This window comes from Equus quagga, chromosome 18 (genome assembly GCF_021613505.1).
Source record: "Equus quagga isolate Etosha38 chromosome 18, UCLA_HA_Equagga_1.0, whole genome shotgun sequence".
Taxonomy (NCBI): domain Eukaryota; kingdom Metazoa; phylum Chordata; class Mammalia; order Perissodactyla; family Equidae; genus Equus; species Equus quagga.
This window is the reverse complement of record NC_060284.1, coordinates 35,453,646-35,474,592: the sequence shown is the minus strand read 5'-3', so window position 1 is coordinate 35,474,592 and position 20,947 is coordinate 35,453,646.

Below are 20,947 nucleotides of genomic sequence, written 5' to 3'. Positions count from 1 at the left end.
TCTAGTTTTCATCATTATTCTATGATTATTTAAGATGTTAACATGAGAGGAAGATGCGTGAGGGGTATGCAAGAACTTGGTACTGTGTTTGCAACATTGTGTAATTCTAAAATTATTTCAACATATAAATTTTCTTTTTAAAGCCTAACTTATTACTGGTTGCTAGGGCCTTGTGCTGGGGGAAAAGGATTGACTCCAAAGTGGGAAAGGGAATTTTGGGGGGTGATGAAACTATTGTAAATATACCAATTGTGATGATGGTTACAGAACTGTATTCATTTTTTAAAAATCCCTCACACTGTACATTTATTTGGGTTAAATTTTTGCATGTAAGTTATAATAGTAAAAAATGTATTGATTTGTTAGAGTATTATTTCTATGGATTATAATGTAATTTGAGGAGTTTTTTTATTTTAAGGATTGGCACCTGGGCTAACAACTGTTGCCAATCTTTTTTTTTCGTTTCCGCTTTTTCTCCCTAAATCCCCCCAGTACATAGTTGTATATTTTAGTTGTGGGTCCCTCTAGTTGTGGCATGTGGAACACCACCTCAACATGGCCTGATGAGCAGTGCCATGTCCGTGCCCAGGATCTTAACCAGGGAAATCCTGGGCCACCAAAGCGGAGTGCGCGAACTTAACCACTAAGCCACCGGGCCGGCCCCAGAGAAGGTATTTTTTTTAACGTTACTACAATAAACTTGCAGTTGGCAGTAACTTATTCTAATTCTAGATCATCTGATTTATTGAAATGCTATTTTGATCTATTCAGTATAACAATTGTCCTAAAAATCTAGTATAAATATATACTGAGCTAATAAATTACAGTTTAATTAAATATGGATTTAGAGAAAACGTCAACAAAGGCTCTACTTTTTCATATTCTGTGCCAGGATAGTCTCTAAGACCTAGAAATTAACTTTATGCAATTAATCCTAATATAGTAATAACAAAAGTAACTCATTTATAGAGTTCTTACTAGGAATCAGGCATTGCACTTAGTTTGCATGGAATATTTTATTTAAATGTCAGAATTATTATCAGTGATGGATATTATCACTGTTTCCAATCAAGAGATTAGCAAACTAAAGTCTATAGAAATTGAGTACATTGACATATTCACCCAACTAGCATGTACTGGAGCCTAGATAGAAACCAGAGTCCAGGGCTGTGCTTCTAAGCAGTATTATAATGATCCAATTCTGGGTTTCCTTTTGTACTGTACTTTAGAATACGTGAGCATCTTTGGTTCTGTTTCTGTCAAGTCTATTGACACACTACTCCTATCCCCACATAGCACAATATTTCAAAGCATTTTCTAATAGAAACAGATGTAAAATCTTTCTTTATTTCTATTAAATATTTATTAAATCTAAAAGCCACGATTGAAGATAGAAGCAATCAATTTAAGTTTAATGTATCTTGTTTTCTAGCACGCTAATCTCTAATCACAAAGCCATAACTGGCTTATTACATCTGTCATTATTTGATTACAAAATAGCATTTGGGATTAAGGGAGACCTCTCAGGACTTAAGCAGCATGTTCAAATAGCCACAAGACTCGTGCTTCTTTTTTTCTTTCTTGTAACCCTGGCTTTCATAATGTCTGACCTCATATACAATATTTATATCTCAATCTTTATATAAATAAATATATTAACACTGGGGAAAGGAATAAACTTATGAGGAAAAGTATATATGTGGCTAAAATCACAACTTTTGAGGAATTCAAAACCGATACTCAAAAAAGTTAACCAAATCCACCATGTTAACAAATTCCGGTATTTTTATGTGAGAGGACTGAAAATAGCTTTAATTTAGGCATTTTCAGTGCTGCTTTATTTAGCAATTATTGAATGCTTGAAATCTTTAAGATTAGTATAAAGACCAGAATGTTTCCAAATATTTTAAGATAATAGTGGACTATCTGTGCAAATAGATTTTTATTTTGTACTTAAAGTTCACAGTTAGATTAGATTAAATAAACCTTCAAGTATTGACATTCTTCACTTAAACCTAAGGAATCTGAGGTGGCTTAGAGCAATTAGACCCATTTCTAAACGTTATTCAAGGCATGTTTTGACGCAAGCACTATTTTTGTTGCTATTTAAATGAGTAATATTCAATAATGTACTTTATTATGTTATAGATTTTCATTTATTTTCATCAATATATGCTGTTCTATTCTGCATACATATATGGAAATAATGTTTCTTCTTATTACAATGTAATATGTGTAGTATGTTGGTTAAGAACTAGAATTATAGCCACTTTTACCCTCAATTATATCTTTATTTCTCTATTCTCCAGCTAAGATTCCCTGGTTCAAATCTATAATCACTCACTTGCAAATACCTTATCCCTATTGTCCCTTTGTCTGCCACACTCACCTATCAAAATTCCAGCTCAGGTTGTACCCAGTTATCTGCCTATTTCATGCCTCCACCCAAGCAGCTGATTGAGGCTGGAGTGAATCTCGTAACTAATGAACTTGTCTCATGCTTCGTGGTGAAAATGGACATCAATTAAATATTTCTGCTAGGATGAAAAGCTAACCTCTCCACTGTACTCTAAATCCAGTGCCTTCCTATTTTTTATTGAATGCTGGTTATACATGTATCTTCACTCTTCTGTGTATCTAGTGCCCTGTTTCATCTTTCCCATTTAGCAAAACTCTTCCACAACCTTTTTGTTAAACCCAATAGTCACTTCTAATGTCCTTGTCTCTCTGTCTCTCAAGAACATTTAATTTGTTTATTCACACTTTTTTGAGCCCCTTGTAGACCTTTTTCAAAACTATCCTTCCAACATTTGTGTGTCATTTTGCAGTGGTGCATCTTGTAAACAACATGTTCATTTTCTTTTTCTTAAAAGTCCAGCTTGACAATATTTCCCTTTCACAGAAGTGCCAATCTATTTATATTTAATGTAATTTCTAATGTATCAGCTTTAGACTGACTATCTTAAACTCTTTATTTTCTATTTTTTTCACCTGTATTTTGACCTTTTATTCTTACTTTTTTGATTTGCTTTGTATTGTTCAATGCATTTATTATTTCATTTTCTCCTTTATTATAATTTACACATTTTTTTTATACTTCTTTTAGCGGTAATCATAGACTTGATAGTCTATCTCAATTTTACCACTTACTAAACAATGCTAGAAACTGGTTGTTATTTAAATGCAATTTAAATAATTCCTCACCCTTTGCACTATTGATGTCATAAATTAGACTGATACATATTAATAACCCTCACAAGACATTACTAACTTTTAGGTTGTTGAAGTCAATAGTCACTTGTTCAATCATTAGTACTCTAATTTTTACCTCTAGCAATGATTCTCATCTGTTCTTGTAGTCTGATGCTTTACCTGGATCATTTTATTTCACTCCAAAAAACTCCTTTTAGTATTTATTGTACAGTAGGTCTGTAATGCCAAATTCTCTGATTTGGCCTCTTTCAAAAAGCCTTTGGTTCTCCTTCATTTCCAGAAGGTGTTTTCACTAGCTTAAATTTTAACGTCAGTAATTTTTTAACTGTTGTTCATTTTTTTTTTGAAGTTTCTATTAAGATTCAGCCATTGGTCTCCTTTGAAGTATTGTGTTATTTTTCTATGACTGCTTTTAAGATTCTCTCTTGAATCCTAGCAAATCAGGGCCCGCACACTACAACTTCATTTAACCTTATTATTTCCTTAGCAGCCCATCTTCAAATACAGCCACATCGTGGATTAGGAGTTCAACATATGAATTTGCAGGAGAAACAATTCAATCACACTTCAATGTAGGTAACATATTAATTGCTTTTGATACACTGCAGTTGCATGCTGCAACTGTTTTTACTAGGATAGTTATTTAATTAGAAAATAAGTAGTATTATTACCTGTTTTACTCTGTTCTCTAGTCTAGGAGCTTGCCACTATTGGGACTATACAAGTGTAGCAAAAATCTCCACACTTGCAGTCTCCTTCCGTAGCAATATCCAGAGAATTTTGAAAATATCACAACTTTTTGAAGAATAAATTATGCTCTTCATTTTGCAAAACAGTTTTATACCTATCCTCATTTTTAATGGTCTATTTAGAAAAATAACGTTTCTGTTATACAACAAATGAGAAAAACAAGGCAATATTTCATAGTGGAAAGAATTGAGTGTGCTTTAGATCAAAGAAAGGGGTTGTATACACAGAGAATAATGGAAGACATTTTGTTCATTACAGGATATCAGTTAGCATTAAAAGGCAATTGACAGAGAGGAAGAATATATTTGCAATATGCATAAAAAGAAATCTGTATCCACTCTATATAAATCACTCTGATTAATCAGTATAATAGACAACTCAGTTGGAAGATAGTCAAATTACTTATACCTCACAAAGCCAGCCATGACGGTCTAGTGGTTAAGATTCCATGCTCTCACACCTGCAGCCTGGGTTTGTTTCCCAGGTCAGGGAACCACACCACCCATCTGTGGGTTGTCATACTGTCGTGGCTATGCGTTGCTGTGAGGCTGAAAGCTATGCCACCAGTATTTCAAATACCAGCAGGGTCACCCATGGTGGACAGGTTTCAGCAGAACTTCCAGCTTCTTGACTAAGACAGACTAAGACCTGGCCACCCATTTCCAAAAAAATTTGGCCATGAAAACCCCATTCTTCCGGCTGATGAGAGGATGATGCAAAAAGAGTGGGCCAGGTCTCTCTCTGCTGTGCACAGGGTCGGTAAGAGTCAGAAGCAACTCGTCAGCACTAACAAGAAAACACTTCACAAAACAGGGTTTTCAAGTGGTTAATAAATGTTAGAAAAGGTGCACAATTTCACTAATCATCAGCTTTTGCTGATTTTATTGGTTTTTAAAAATTACTTGTTTTTGGAAGTTGTTTATGTAATAAGTTCTTTGTCATACATGTATTGCAAATATTTTCTCATCATATAAGACTTGCTTATGCATTTTCTTAGCGGTGTTCTTTGAAGAGCAGAGTTTTAAATTTTGCTGGAGCTGTTTATGAATCATTTTAAAATCATGGTTTTAATTTTGCCTAAGAAAATTTTGGTCTCCCCTAAGGTCACAGATATAGTCTCTTATTTTTGTTTCTAGGAGTCTTGAAGTTTTTCATTTTATCTTTCAGTTTACAATCCCTCTTGCATTAATGTTTTTGTATTATATGAGGTATGCATCTATGTTAATTTGCCCCTGTTGCAACAAAAGTTGTAGAAATGAAGTTTGCTATATCCACTGACTTGTATTGATTTCTTCGTCTAAAATCAATTTACTGTTATTATCAATCTATTTGTCTTTAGTTACACCAGAACCTTACTGCCTTAATCGCTTTAACTTTATATTAAGTCTGGAATTATTATAGTGAAAGTAGTCCACATGTTTGTCTTTTATTTTAAGTTTATTCTGGTTATCCTACGTCCTTTGCATTTCTATGTAAATTTTAGAACTAGCTTGTCAATTTCTACAAACTAACTTCTAAGATTTTATTTGGCATTGTGTTAAATCTATGGGTTATTTTAGTAAGAATTGACATAATATTGAGTCTTCCAACTCATTTCAACAGTATACCACCCATTTCTTCAGGTATTTTTAAATTTTTCTCAATGATATTTTGCTGAGGTCTTGTTTATAAACATATATTTATCTAAACAAAAAAATAAAAATGAAAATAAAAACGTAATTTAAAGAAATGAAAAACAGGTAGCAAGATAACACATTTATTCTGAATCTTGGAATTCAAACCTTCATGCAGAGAAATCTAACAAAGCCTTGTTTTTAGATGTGCTCAGTGTTTGTTTTAATCAGGCATGGTAAGACACGCAGACACAGAAATCACTGTCAGGAAGGAAGAAGTTTTTCCTCATGGTTCCCTAGAGGCAGGAAGCCTGGCACAACACACAGGGCCACATGAGGGAGTACCAGGGTTGGTCAGGAGCAGAGAGGATGAGGGAAAATATGGGCCAGAGCCTGTACTGTGTTTTTCATGGGAAGGAATGGGCGAGGCAGAGTAAGCAGGCTAAGCAGGTTTAGGATTGGCTAGTTGGAAGAATTTCAGCAGGCTCTGGAGGATAGGGCCTGTCCTGAGTTGTGTAGTACCTGTGCCTGGGGTGATCGAGGCAGGGGAATATTGGCAGGGAGTGTTAGAACCCTGTGAGGGCCCAATAAAGGAGATGATTCAGGAAGATGGGCTTTGAATTGGTTGGTTTGCTTATGAAGGTGCACTTGCAGGGGAGTATTTGCTGTCTCTAGGAATTAGCTAGCCCTGGGAAGGGCAGTCTCTCCTGGGTCAGGAAGACTCCAAGATGTCAAGGTATCATAAAGTTCAAAAAATTAAAAACTTGATTAATACAACCATAGATACCATGCATAATACCTTGTCACTCAGATAAATTTAAGTATCTTAAAACCAATATATACTGCTCTATGTAAAGCTTGAAAATACCAATCAAGGTCTTGAATCATAACTCTGTGGTTTGAGAAAAAATATCCCTAACATATGTTTGACAGCACTAGAGGAAATTTAATCAAGCACAAAGCTGGAAGATATTTGGATATCTGACTTGAGTCACCCAATTGTGAGAGAACAAAGGAAAATAGGAAATATACCTTCTCCAGATGAAAGAGATCCTTGAGCCTTTTGCTTTTGTTGCTATATGAAAAAAGACCAGAAAACTCACACACATGAATTCACTTTTCAGTGAATAGTTATTGAAAACTATTAAATGAGACATATTCCTTCTTCAGTGTTTTTTTATTATTCTTTATGCAGAGGCATAAGGACAAGATGTCTGGGGGAAAAACCAGACGGAGGTCTTAGATTCTTTCTCTAAAGTCACTGCAGCCATTTTTCAGTTTATTCTCTACCCCAGTTCTTTTCTTTTCTTTTAGATTGGCACCTGAGCTAAAACTGTTGCCAATCTTTTTTTTTTTCTTCCTACTTTTTCTCCCCAAGTCCCCCCAGTATATAGTTGTATATCTTTTAGTTGTGGGTCCTTCTAGTTGTGGTACGTGGGATGCCGCCTCAGCGTGGCCTGACAAGGACTGCCATGTCTGCACCCAGGATCTGAACCATCAAAACCCTGGGCCGCTGAAGCAGAGAGCACGAACTTAACCACTCGGCAACCAGGTCCGGCCCCTCTACCCCAGTTCTATACACTTAACTTTCTTGACAGTAGGAGAGACTCAAGAAAGTCTCACGCTGCTCCTTGGGTTGAGAAGCCAGATCATTGCTTCTGCCTTCCTTGTAGAGCCCTTTCTTGTTCCAGTCATCACCAAATGTGACATCCTTCCATGTTACCCAGTGTATTGGCAGAAATAGTATTCCTGGATGTGACTATGTTGCCATTAGAACATGAAGACCTCTACTAAGCATTGTGCTTCCTTCTTCACAGGAGGGGCTGAAAGAAGCAATAATTTGTCTTTTACTTTGGATGGAGATTTATTGGTGTGCTCCTGACAACTGAACCTCTAAATGTGTTACTGAAGTGGGAAGTCTCTGAATCTTGTAGGGTTTACCTCCCACCTTCCAGTATGGATGTTGCTTACCATGGTCTCCAGCACACCAAGCACCTCTTGCTTGCTCTCCTGGGTCATCATGACATCGTTAATATAATGGACCAGTGTAAGGTTCTGCAACATGACTAGATGGTTCAGATCTCTTTGGATGTTATTTTGGTAGAAGATGGGAAGCAGAGGGCAGGCAAGAGAAGCCTGGTACTCTACAGGCTTGTTAATTGGTTCCAGCTATGATACAGCACCTGGCAAGGTGTCAATTACAGGTCTTATTTAGTTGAGCTTGTGGTAGTCTATAGTAATTTCCAAAATCTATTCAGTTTCCACAGGGACAAGACTAGTGAATTAAAAGAATATACGGAATTGGGCCGGCCCCGTGGTCAAGTGGTTAAGTTCGCGGGATCCGCTATGGTGATCCAGGGTTTCGCTGGTTCAGATTCTGGGTGCAGACATGGCACCACTCATCAGGCCACATTGAGATGGTGTCCCATGTGCCACAACTAGAAGGACCCACAACTAAAATATATACAACTATGTACTGGGGGGATTTGGGGAGAAAAAGCAGAAGGAAAAAAAGTTTGGCAATAGTTGTTAGCTCAGGTGCCAATCTTAAAAAAAATATATATGGAAAATGATAGAGACTATCCCCCTGCTTCCTTTAGATCTTTAAGGTGGGCTAATCTCTATAGATTCCCTGGAATAAGAGATTATTTGGAATTTACCATCCTGGCTAGGAGTGGAGTGTTGGTAGTTTCAGATGCTTAAACTTGAATTGGTGGATGACACTATACATCAAGGAGGCTATCTATGTAAGTGTTCCTCCAATAGCTAGTTATGTCACTAACAGTTGTATGCTCAGACAACAGAGAAATGATAACCGGGTAGTTCTGTGGAGCCACTGGACTCACCATAAGAAGTATTGTAGACAAACTCATCATACCCTTGTCTCTCTTTGTCCCCACTATAAAATGAAGGATTATGGTGTTTCAGGTATCCATGTCAACTGAGACTCTTTGTTCCAAATCCTTAAAATGCTTGAGTATTCTCCGGTTCCATTTTTAATGTATAAATTTTATTTCAACTTTTCCTCATTATTACCATAAACGTGAAGGTTTTTTACATCCTTCTCATCCTGATGGAGATAGAAGAAGATATTATCTAGTTTTTGTTGTTTTTTTTAAAGATTAGCACCTGAGCTAACAACTGTTGCCAATCTTCTCATTTTTTTTTCTTCTTCTTCTCCCCAAAGCCCCCCAGTACACAGTTGTATATTCTAGTTGTGAGTGCCTCTGGTTGTGCTATGTGGGACGCCGCCTCAGCATGGTCTGACGAGCAGTGCCATGTCCATGCCCAGGATCTGAACTGGCAAAACCCTGGGCCACATGAAACAGATCACGAGAACTTAACCCTGAGGCCAGGGGGCCGGCCCCTCATCTAGTTTTTTAACTGTTGTTTTAGCTAAAGAATTAGCCAAACAAAAATACCTTTGCATACCAAAGGTTACCAATTAGTGTTGACTATCATAGCATTCATTTACTGTCACACTATTAACTGTCATAAATTTCTATGTCCTCCTGACTTTTTTGTACATTTTTCACTGATAAAACTTCCACATCTGGTTTATGCACTTTCAAATTTGTATTCTCTGGAAGTATCTGCCCCAGTTTATATTGGTGTAGTTTGCTGTAAGGTATAATTGAAGCTTACTTATCTCATTTGATAGCTGTATATTTCAAAAGGAGCATACTTACCTAAGTTAATTTAGGCAGTCTCCTTTTTCTCCTTGCTTCCTTTGCAATGTCCCTGCCCCAATTCCTCACTTCATTTGCTAAGGAGAAAGATACACAAACTAGTCTCCACACTCATGGAATCGTTCATTCCCAAGTAGTTATGATCATCTGTACTGTTTATAAGCTACATAAGCTTTGGTAAATATTCTTATCTGTTAAATGAGGATAATAATAGATCTCTTCAAATGCTGTCATGATTTAAGTTTATAATAGATGATAAGTGTTGACCATATGTCATATTTGATTAACTTTAGAACATATAATTTTTTTACATTTTAAGACCTCAGAAGTTGGAATTAATTTTACATGGCATGACATCTTAAATTGCTGCTATCCAATTCACATTTGTCACTTATTGTTATGGGAAATATGTTATCACACTCTGGGAAAATAAAAATAATGTCAATATATGTTTAATTCAGTTAAATATAATTCAAGATGCTTGTAACAGTTAAGATTTTTTTACATTTCCAAAGAGTTATAAGGCGAATTGAATAGCTTAAATGGAGAAGGAGTTTATTGACACTCAGAAGTGAAAGCTCAGATATGGGATCATCATGAGACACAGCTTTATCTGGTAGTTCAAATGCCATCAACAAGAGCCAGGGTTCACTCCATCTTTTACCTCTGTCTTCTGTAGGATATGCTTAATTTTCCGAATACATATGGTACCTCCCTGTCCCCTCTTCCCTACACACCCCATACCCAATCTACATGGCAACTTCCAAGATGTTCCTTCATTGTACGGAGGTGGTTGCAGCCCTCAAATGATCACAACACAACACTGAGAGTAAGAGACTCAGATTCTCTTTCAGAGAAATTGGACTAAATGCCTCATTGCTTGTCTTTCACCCTGAATGGCTTGCTTCCCCTCCTGGAGCCATTCATTGTGGCTGGGGATATAGGATGTATTGAATTGATCAAGGCAAGCAGGCTACTGTGAACTAAGCTTGGAGTAAATCCCACACACAATTTAATTAATTCATCAATTCATTTATTTTATCCCCATTACTCTTTTGAAAGCACTCTAATCAAGGTTACCAAGTATTTCTATGTAGCCAAATCTGACAGTTAATTTATAGTTCTCATTTTACTTGAATGTTCAGCATAATTCCTCAGAGTTTACTACTCCTTCCTTCCAAAAATACTTGTTTACTGAATTTTCAAGACGAAACATTCTCCTAGTTTTCTCCCTATCACACTGAATGCTGCTTCTTATGCTCAGTGAAAGTTTTTTTCACAAAAAAAGTCACAATGATGGCTTTTGCACATTTTTTAAATTGGAATTGCTTGAAGAGCCTTAAGGATAGATTCGTGATCCTCTCTGCCCTCTATTCACTAATGAATCCTAAATGTATATAACCACCCCGACCTCATGCTTAAACTTAGACTGATAGATCCAACAGCTGATGAGACATGTTCACTTAGAAAATAATGATGTTTCAAACTCAATATAATGAAAATTTAACTCTGTGTTTTTACCACCTAAAGCCTGCGCCCATCCTCCATCAATAAATGATGTCAACATTCACTCATTTGCTGAAGGGCAGAATCCCATATGGAATTAATTTGCAAATCCTCTTTTCTGTACAATCAAAATATATTTCAGATCCGCCTACAAGTCACTGCTTGCCCAGAATCCACTCTGGTCAAAGGCATCATCTCATACTTGGACAAACTGAATGACTTCTGGAGTGTGTCCTACAAATTGCAGCCAGAGTGACCACTTAAAAGCGTATGTCAGAGTATGTCCCTTCCCTGTTCAAAAGCTTCCAGTGGCTTCTGAACCACGTTTAGAATAAATCCAAAGTAATTACTATAGTCTACAAGGAATTATATGATTTACATCTGTTTCTAGTATTCTCTCTTATTTCCGGGGCTCTCATCATACTGACCTCCTTGCTGTTTCTTGAAAATATCCCAGTTACTGCTACCGTACGGTTTTGCAGTTGCTGTTCCTTCTGTCTGAAAAGTTTGTGCACCCCCAAATACTTACATGATTTATTCCTTTATAACATTCAATTTCTGCACTGCCTCAGAAAAGCCTTCCCTAACAGGTTTAAATAGTATCCTGTTTTATTAGTCTTTATTGCATCTATCATGGCTTGTCATTACATTGTAGAGATGTTGCTCATTTATTTACAGACACATTCAGTAAAACTCAGGACATGAGGGAAGGAAATTTGTCCCTTTGGTGTAATTCTCTATCCTCAGCACTTAGATATATGTATGACACATAATGGACACCAGACAAATATCTGTTGATTGGTTTATTGAATATATGGTATTTGTTACTATATTCCAGGTTAATTTAAAAGTTATTTTAATTAATTCTTGCAGTAACCTCTAGGTAAGATATCTATCTATCTTGTATATTTGGAATATTTTTGGAGATCAAATAAGTTTTTTCCCTGTGTCATTGTTGAATAAGGCAGGTATTATTATCTCCACCGTTTACAGACCCACCATTACCGTAATCTGAAAGGAAAGGGGGAAGAAAGTTACACTTTTTGATTACCACATAAAAGTGTGAAGGACAACACACATTTCACTTAATTCTTACAATAACCGTAAGACTTGGTTAATCATCTACAGCTAATAAAAATTGAAACCATGATTTAATTACAGATCTCTATTTTAAACTATTCCGCTTTTTCCATCATTCCATGATTCCCTGTAACTGAACCTCTTTATTACACCATACTCCCTTCTCTTAAATGGTCTTTGTAATGTCCATTAAAGTAAAAGGTCAGTTTCGTGGAAATGTGTAATCAATCCCCTGCTTCTTAATATTTGGAAGGAAGAATATAGAGGCTGCCCTGCATGTCTATTACTCTCACTGAAGCAGCTTCTCCAGAAGCTGTGAAATAGTTTTGTCTGGTTATTTCAAGAATGTCATTCTAATTAAATGCTTTCTCAATTTGTGAGGAAATATTAGATCCCTCACTAATTTTCCCAATTTGTGTTATGCTTCTTTCTGATTTAAAAGGGTTAGGATGTACAATGTAAGTTCAGATGTGTATATAGTAAGGTTCTTCTTAGGATGACTCCTGCAAGAACTTTATTAGTGGAAAATTTAAGTTGTAAATTTCCTTGATTAGACTATCTGAGAATAAGAGTTTTTAATTGTTTAAAAGAAAATTCACATAATTTTCATCACAGTCACACACAGTCCAACCAGGTGAACTGAACACCTACACAATGATTTTATTGTGAATAAGCTTGTGTGTGAGAGAGAAAGGTGGAGGAGCACGGTAACTGATGAAGAGAGGTCAGATTCTCTGGGCGGTAGTGGAAGTAATTAATTGAAAAGACTAAATAGCTAAATAATGTAAGTTTACTACAATAAAATTATGTTAATTTAGAGGTCATTCAGTTAAAAATATTTTCTAATTTCTTTTACTCAAGGAAAATTTATGTATGCTACTAAATTTCCAAAAATTTGAACATTTGTTGGTTATCTTACTTTTTAGATTTCTAATTAAATTCTATTGTGCTCAGAGACCATACCCTGTATTATTTCAATATTTAAAAATTGAATTAGACTCTTTTAAGGTGTAGAGTATAGTCGATCTTTGTAAATAAACCTTGCGCACATGAAAAGCATGTATAATGTGCCCTTTTTGAGGTAGTCTTCTAGTCAAGTTACTTCATAGAGTTCTTAAGATCTATGTCTTTGCTGATTTTTTGTCCAGTTGTTTTATCAATTGTTGAAGAAGGTGTTAAAATCTCCAACTATGGCTAAAGTGTTGTCTATTTTTTCTTTTTAATTCTGTCAAATGTTGTCTGAATTTTGAAGCTCTACTTATCTACATTCGTTTTTTGCTCCTCCTGTTTCTGTCTTTTTGCTTTATTTGAATATATTTTGAACTCCATTTTAATTTTTCTGCTGGTGTTATCATTTTTGCCCTAGAGATAACTTGACACCTCTACCTTTTCACATTCTGCTTATAGGAAATAAAGTAATACTTCATGTAAAATGTAGACATCTTGCAAATTTATAGTCTCATACACTCATTCATCCTTTATGTTATATGTATTACATCTAAATACATCTCAAACTCCACAAGACAATGTTGTGGTTTCAATTTTAAACAGTTTTCTAAATAAATTAAGAGACAAAAGGCCAAAAAAATGTAATCTTTTGTCTTTACCCAGATGCTACTTCCAGCGCTTTTCTATTCTCTTCTGAGGATCTGTTTCCATCTGATATAATTTCTCTTTAGCATGAAGAAATTTCTGTGGCACTTTTTGTAGCACAGGTCTTCTGGCTCCATATTTTCCTACTTTCCTTTTTTCTAAAACTCCTCTATTTCATCTTTCATCTTGAATTATATTTTTGCTGGAGATAGAATTCTGAGTTAATTATTACTTATTGTTTGCTTGATTCCGTCATGTCAAAAATGATAGAACTACTCCCTCTGGCTTCCTTGGCAAATTATGAGAGGCTGGATTTTGATCACTTCCTTGTTTTTTTGCACGTAATGTGTAATTTTTCCCTTTCTGCTTCCAAGATTTTTTCTTTATCTTTGGTTTGAATCTGATATGTCTCAGTGTGAGTGTCTTTGTGTATATTCTGCTTGGTGTTCATTTATCATCTCAGATCTGAAATTCCCTGGTTTTCATCAAATTTGCAACAATTTGATCACTATTTGTTTGATTCTTTCTCTCTCTCTTCTGGTGTTCCAATTATATGTATATCAGATCACTCAATATCATTTAACAGGTCCTGAAGCTCTGTTCATTGTTTTAATTTTTTCCCCTCCCTATTTACACAGAATAATTTCTCTTCATCTGACTTCAAGCTCACTTATTCTTTCTTCAGTCATGTCCATTAGTTGTTAAGTCCATTCAGGTGCTTTTTTTTTTAATATTCTACTCTTCAGTTCTGGAATTTCTAATTGATTCTTTTTTTACTGTTTTTATTTCTCTGCTGACAGTTTTAATTTTTCTGCTAAGCTTTTGTGCATAGGAGACATATTTTGTTTTACTTCATTGAGGATAGATTAATATCCATTATAAAATATTTTTCAATCAGTTTCAACATCTGGTTTATTTCTTGGTCAGATTCAATTGATTTTTCTTTTGTCTTAAAAGTGTAATCCATTTTCCTGGTTCTTGGTTTGTTGGGTAAATTAAGGATTACATTCTGAACTCTGAAAGTTAAGTTGTGGAGATTTTGGATTCTGTGTTTTTTCCTGTGACAAATATTGTTTTAACAAATATTTTTCTTGGGTGAGCTTGAACAACAAACTCTTTGTGACTCTGGTCTTAGGTAACATCTTTTATCTTTAGCTGGGCTGCTCTAAGTCAGTTCTGCATACATGTGGTTCAGGAGTCAGTTGGTCAAAGGTCACACACTTCCAGTTATAAGATGAATAAGTTCTAAGGATCTAATGTACAGCCTGGTGACTAAAGTTAACAGTACTATTTTATATACTTGAAAGTTGCTAAGACAGTAGATCTGAAATGTACTTACCACCCATACAAAAAATAGTGACTATGTGAGGTGATGGAGGTGTTAATTAACCTTATTGTGGTAATCATTTCACAGTATATACATGTTTCAAAGCATCATTTTGTGTACCTTAATCTCATACAGCGTTATATGTCAATCATATCTCAATAAAGCTGGAAAAAATTTAAAAGAAAACCATCCATATGCAAAAAACAGAAAAGAAAGAGAAGAAGTTAGGAGAAGAACTACATTGTAAACCTACTGTAAGCAGAAGGAAGTCTATGATAAAGAGAACATATGAAGATATGAATGAAAAAGAAAAGAACAACTAAATCAAAAGCTATTCTATTGAAATTCTAATAAAATCATTCTTTAGCGTGACTGAGTCAGAAAAAAGAGAGAAGAAATAAACATAATTAGAAGTTTCAAAGTGCAAATAGATACAGACATAGAACATATTTAAAAATATCAAGTGACATTTTAAACAGCTTAATGCCAATAAATTTTTAAAAATTTATAAAAATGAACTATAGTGGAGACAAATATAAATTACTATAATTGACTATAGAAAAATTAGACAACATGAGCAGATTTATTTATAATCACTACATAAATTTAATCTACATCCAAAATTTCCTTGCTATGGAAAAGAGCCAGTCAACACGATTTTACTGGGCAAATCTATCAAACCTTCCAGGAATAGACAATTGTCATGTTATATCAACTGTTTCAGAAAATAGCATAAGTCAGAAATTTTCCTATTTTATGGGGCACTAACCTCTTGATAGCAAAAACAGACAAAGCAGTATTACAACGAAAACTTAGAAAGGCACATCTTATTCATGAGTACATACGCAAAAATCATAAATAAAATACCAGTAAATCAAACTCCCTCCTCACCAAAAAAGAAAAATGAGTGAGAAATGTGGGACACAGATTTTTGGCGATTCCTCTCTCTGCCTCCAGGATTCCTTCACTTTCTTCAGTGTTCATGGTTCCCAGTTTCTCTTTTCTGGTTCCCCAGGCCAGTGAACCTATTTTCCACGTGTGCTCTCAACAACCTTACCACTGCTGCTTAGCCTCCGACTAAATGCCAGACTTACCTGTGGCAACTTAGTTGTGTAGTCCTGTCTCTTCTCCAAGCAAGAGGGCACCCCTCCCCTATTCTTTCTGCTGCTGTACTTCCCAGTATTTACAGGGTAACAGATCAAAACACTCTGTTCAGATTGTCTTTGAGTGAGGTGTTAGAGATTAGTCTATGCACGTTTGAAGGATAAATCAGAAACACAAGTAGACAAGACTAAAAAAATCTCCTGGCTTTTTCTCTTTGAGGATTCCCCCGCCTTCTTGGACATTCATGACTTTTGACTTCACTTTTTTGGTTCTCTGGGCCAGAGACATTAAATAGTTTGCTACTTACTCAGGCCTGTTGAGTGAGTGCAAACCTTCCCATCAGAGTCTGTCTCCAGTTTGATTTTCTTTATATTTAGGTAGTTGCTTTTATATTATACCAAAAGTTTAGAGCTTTTTTTCTCCCTTTCAGGCAGAGGATATACAGAAGGGTCTTCTCTCAAACTCAGACTGATGTTTTCTTTATGCCTGAAATCATTCAAAAAATTTTTTTAGTTTTTTTTTTTTAAATCAGTTTTTCCCTGGATTATAATATACTACATGAATCAGGACAGCTTTCTCACATTTTATTTTTTATTTTTAAAGCTTTATTGAGATACATTTCACATACCATAAAATTAATCAATTTTAGTACATTCAAAGAATTGTGCAACCATCACTACAATTTAACTTTAGCATATTTTCAACACCCCCAAAAGAAAGCCCCATACACATTAGCAGTCATTTCCTTTTCCTGCTTCTTCACCCCAGTCCCAGGCAAGCACTAAGCTACTTTCTATCTCTATGGATTTTTCGATACTGGACATTGTACGTAAATGGACTCATACTCTTGTTGAATCACGTTTGAATCGTGCTCTTTGTTACAGGCACCTTACAGAGCAACGAGTTTGGAAGATTGATCTGTGTTACATGATGTAATGGTACTCCATTCTTTTCTACTGCTGGATAGTAACCCATTGTGTGGACATGCCAGATTTTGTTTACCCATCCACTACTAATGGACAATTAGATTATTTCTGCTTTTTTGCTCTTATGAATAATGTTGCTAAAATTAGCGTAAAAGTTTTCGTTTGGACTTATGTTTTCATTAATTTTGAGTATATACTAAAGAGTAGATTGCTTCTTATTAGTCACCGGCTGGCCCGGTGGTGTCGTGAAGTTCACACGCACTCGGCTTGGGAGGCCTGGGTTTCTGGGTTCAGTTCGCATGCCGAGATCTACATACCGCTCTTCAAGCCACGCTATGGCAGCATCCTATATACAAAATAGAGGAAGATTGGCACAGATGTTAGCTCAGAGACAATCTTCCTTACCAAAAAAAAAGAGTGAAACTTCTGGAATATATAGTAGCTCTAAGTTTAGCATTTTGAGGAAATACCAAGCTGTTTTCTAAAGCGGCTGCACCATATTACATTCCCATCAGCAATGTGTGAATGCTTCAATTTTTCCACATCTTTACCAGCACTACTTAATGCCTTGATTTTAGCCAACCTCATGGGTATGTGTCATCACATTGTGGTTTTGGTTTGCATTTCCCTAATCACTAAGGATATTTGGCATCATTTCATGTGCTTACTGACCATTTTTCTATCTTCTTTAGAGAAATATCTATTATAATGATTTGCTCCCCTGCTTTTTTAGTTGGGTTATTTGCCTTTTATTGTTAAGTTGTAAGAGTTCTTCATATTCTGGATGCAGGTCCCCTGTCAGATATGTGATTTGCAAATATTTTGTCCCATCCTGTGGGTTGGCTTTTTGCTTTCTTCATGGTGTCCTTTGAAGCAGAAATGTTGTTATTTTGATGAAGTCTAATTTACATAGATTTTCTCACTTGTGTTTTCAGTGTCATCTCTAAGAAACCACTGACTAATCCCAAATTATGAATATCTATTCCAATGTTTTCTGCTAGGAGTTTTACAGTTGTAGTTGTTGCATTTAGGCCTATGACCCACTTGAATTAATTTTTGTATATGATGCGAGGTAGGCGTCCAAATTCTATTTTGGAATGTGGATTTTCAGTTGCCCTGTTACCATTTGTTGAAATTTGTTGAATTTTTTCTTTCATTGAATTGTCTAAACAATATTGTTGAAATCAATTGACTCAAACTGACTCAATAAATCAGTTTATTTCTGGATTCTCAGTCCTATTACATCTATCTATATGTCTATCCTTATGCCAGTCCCACGCTCTCTTGATTGCTATAGTTTGTAATAGGTTTTAAAATCATGAAGTGTTACTCCTCCAAATTTTTTTTTTTCAAGATTATTTTGGCTACTTGGAGCCCTTACATTTCCATAAGCATTATAGGAAATATCTTGTTATTTTCTTTAATACAAATAATCCATCAAACATAAAACAGCCATGCTTTGATGGGAACTGTATTGAATTTGTAGATTAATTTGGGGAGTAGCACAATCTCAACGATTTTAAATCATCTGATCCATAAGGGGATATCCTTCTATTTATTTAGATCTTTTATACTCCTTTGAATAATGTTTTGTGGTTTTCAGTATAAATATATTGCAAGTTAAAAAACTTACTTATTCCTATGTATTTTATTCTTTTTACTGTTATTATAAATGAGATTGTTTTCTTAATTTAATCTTCATACTGTTCAATTTTTAGTATATAAAAATACAATTGATTTTTGATACTGAACTTGTATCCTGCCAGTTTGCTGAACTAATTTATTTTAATTTATTCTAATAGACCATTAGTGTACTTCTCATGGTTTTCTATATCCAAGAGTATGACCTTTGCATAATTTCCCTGGCTATGCTATCAAATACAATGTTAAATAGAAACAGTAGAAACAGACATCCTTGTCTTGGTTCTGATCTTAGTTGGAAAACTCTTAGCCTTTCACTGTTAAATATGATGTTAGCTGTGAGGTTTTTGTAGGAACTTTTATTAGGTCAAGAAAATTCTTTTTCATTCCTAATTTGTTGAATGTTTTTTTCATGAAAGAGTGTTGAGTTTTGCCAAAAACTTTTTCCAGTATCTCCTTATTTTGCATTTTTTCTAAATATTCACTGGGCCTTGCAGCTGTTCCCTCTGTCAGGCATACTCTTAGCCACTTTAGTATGTATGGAATTTTACAGTTATTTGGATTACTAATAGTCAATAGTCAACCACATTTATAGATAAATCTGTTAACAATTTACTTAGACGATTTGTTAACATTTGATCATTTTCGTTATTTACTCTGAAAGAGTATATCATTATTTGCCTAAAGAGGTCTACTTGATAGAGAATTCCAGTCTCCCAGGGATCACAGTGCCCCAACTACAAGCTTGCAACCTCTCTTTGAGAAGCTTGAGGAAGCCTTGGCCTAGTCAAAGTACTGTCAGAGGATCTTAAAAGATATCCAGTTCTAACAGGGAACAGATTCAGCTCACCTAGGGAACATGTATAACTTTGTAAAACTGTTCTTATGGAATTCACAGTTCAAACATCGTCTCCACCAGTGAGCTTTTATTCGACTACTCTCATTTTTCACCAGCTAATTTCTATTTTTCCTTTAGCTCTCAGATTAAATGTCATTTCCTCAAATAGTCCATCATCAAACAGTCCTCAAATATAGATAGCATGTCAACATGTCCCCTCTCTCAGCCTCTCTTCCTTTGTCATTCTGTGGAATAGTCTTTCTAAATTACTGGCTTCTTTGTGGCTGCTTCATACGTTAGACGGCAATGCTCTAGGAAAATAGTCATTTCAGATAAGAGGCCCCTATTCTGGAGAGGTGGTTATTATGCCTACATGTCCTCCTTTAATTTGTTCCACATTTCACTGTATCTTGGCAGAGATAGTCTCAGGCCTCGTGTTTTGGAATTTGTACCCATAACCCAGTTTCACTGAAGATGTAATTTTCCTCTTAATTTTCCAATGCTTTGATACATATGAGAATCAGGGAGAGAAAAAGGTTTAAATTAATTTCATTCAATATCATTTTGACAGTTCACATATTTTTCTATTGCTTTTTAATTCTCTAATAACACTTGTATAGAGCAATCTTTTATAAATATTCAATAAATAATTTAATCTCTTAAAATATATATTAAAGGCAACAACACATAAAGCTCATGTGCTAATTCTAAATTCAATGAAAACTAAATTTAAATTTATAATTTGAACAATTTGGTAACAATATTATTTCTTGATCTCAATTAAAAGTATATCATAGTGATGAATAACAATTTCTTCTACTTTTACATTTAAGAATATAAGTGTTTCCAAGCCTTTAAAGGAATGGAGTTCAAGAGAGTGACCTTATGAAACCCTACTTAACGCTTACCAAAGCATGTGGTCATAAACCACTTTGAAAGTAATCTTCATCATCCATTTTAGCTAGTTTAAGTGTTTGGATAAAATGCCTAGAGTTTTTGAAGCTTTCAGCTTATTTATCATCCTGTCATGTAGAACTTTATCAAAGGTTTCTTTCTAAGAAGTCAAAAGGACTTATTCTACGTGCAGCCTGATAATACATTTCATTTCCCATCTCAAAGGGAAAAAGTTGACAAGTCAGTCAGTTAGAAGAGATTATATATTAATCTTTGACAATTATTTTACACAAGTTATTAAATTAGTATTTTTCTCAATTTATTTATTTGTAAGACATATATGTACATGTATATATGTCATATATGTATTTATAAAAATCAAAATATTTCAATGACTTATTTCTAGTTCAAATTATTAAAACGTAATCCAAGTGAGTGTTCATGGCAAATCGTGGTCTCAAAAGTAATGTTAATGTTCCTCTTTTTGTTATATTCTTCTAGAAGGTATTTTAAATATTTGCTGACCAAATGTGCATGGTATTCACAATAGTGACAGAATTTCATCAGAGATGATATATTTGAGGTATACTGAAGGCATAAAACAGTCAAGTAAAGGAGTTTTCTTTTGTAAAACAGTTTGGGCAGACATTATATTTTTATGTATTTTATATCTGTGTCTTATTATCCTGGTCTATATATATAAATTCTTTTTTTCTTGTGTTGTATGAAACTGGCTACTCAGAATGCAGTTTTTCTGTATGGTTGCCTTTTCA